This window comes from Seriola lalandi, unplaced genomic scaffold (genome assembly GCF_002814215.2).
Source record: "Seriola lalandi dorsalis isolate HSWRI2012SDOR001 ecotype SW California unplaced genomic scaffold, Sedor1 jcf7180002054736, whole genome shotgun sequence".
Classification (NCBI taxonomy): Eukaryota; Metazoa; Chordata; class Actinopteri; order Carangiformes; family Carangidae; genus Seriola; species Seriola lalandi.
The window spans coordinates 2,726,295-2,727,956 of NW_019525289.1; positions in this window are offsets into that span (position 1 = coordinate 2,726,295).

Below are 1,662 nucleotides of genomic sequence, written 5' to 3' on the forward strand. Positions count from 1 at the left end.
GTCTGCAGTCTTCTCCCTCCTTCACTTTGTCGGTGCTTTGCTACATTTATTGTGCACATGCATAATACAAGAGAAGGACCCACCTATAAAAAATAGACGTGCTCCCAGTGGTCAAAGACCACACAGGCCACCTTTAACTTTACATTTAGATAAGACTGTGAGACACATGTGAAGTTGATCAGTAGAGAACTGTTTGATTATTTGTGCCTCTTGAGCTTCTCCATGAGATGGACACTGATGACAGCAGACACCATGATGACCAGACTGACAGAGAACACGACTGTCTTCACCAGGCAGAGAGAGATACCAGCAGAGAGATGCTTTTTAGATGCAGAAAGAGATTTTTATTGTAAGGCATAAAAATGTAATAAAAAACCATAAGTATATTAAGCCATAAACAGTCACAATAACGACATAGTATGTTAAAGTGTAAAAAGTTTTAAAAACAACATAGTATAATAAGGCATATAAACTTCATAGTATAGTAAGGCATAAAAAGTGATAAAAATGTCATAGTGGACTCAGGCATCATAAAAAGAAAAGATGTAGTATAGTGTTACACAGGGTTAGATTCTGTTTCATTTTGGTGTTTCCTATTGATCCTGTTGCTGATCCTTCTAAGGTGATGGCCTGATGGACACACACCTGTGCTGACTGGTGGTCTATGTAGGCCAGCCCTTTGTTTCAGCTCTCTCTCTCTCTGCCTCCTGCTGCATAATAAATTAGTCACAATAATGACATAGTATAGCAAGGCATAAACATATCATAGTATAGTAAGTCATAAAAGTGATATAGAATAGTAAGGCATAAAAAGTCATAATAAAGTCATTATAAAGCTCTCTCTCTCTACCTCCTGGTGCAGCACCACCTTTGTGGTGCAAGGTATATGTCTTCTCTTTATGTCTAAAAACTTCATAGTACAGTCAGGTATAAACACGTCATAGTATAGTAAGGCATAAAAAAGCATAAAAACGACATAGTATATTAAATCATAAAAGCCATAAAAAGTCATAATAAATAAGTCATAATAACAACATAGTATAGTAAGCCATAAACACGTCAAAGAATAGTAAGGCATAAACAGGCATAAATACAACATAATATAGTAAGGCACAAATGTCCTAGGAATGTAATAACATAGTAACGCATAAAAACCACATAGTAGTTATAGTATAGCAAGGCATAAACATATCATAGTATAGTAAGTCATAAAAGTGACACAGAATAGTAAGGCATAAAAAGTCATAATAAAGTCATTATAAAGCTCTCTCTCTCTCTGCCTCCTGGTGCAGCACCACTTTTGTGGTGCAAGGTATATGTCTTCTTTTCAGTTTCACCCGTCTATTGTCAATAAACTTTAATGTAGCAAACTTCCTTCTGGTGTTGTGTCCATTATTAGTGCCACGGGTGCTCAGCTCCGAGGCCCTCCTCTACAGCTAGAATAGCTGAGAGGAGGGCCTCGGGCACCCGAGTGTTTCGGGTTTATTATTCTTCCGCCAAATTTCGGCACGTAATTTGTCCCGCAGCTTTGAGAAAACCCCGGTAATATATACATCAAAATCTGCGTCTTGATCCCGAAAGGGGTGCTATGACTTTTGGTGTTAAAATTCCAATTTTTCCCAAAGTTATTCCCAAAAAACTGGGAATAAATAATGCATTAGA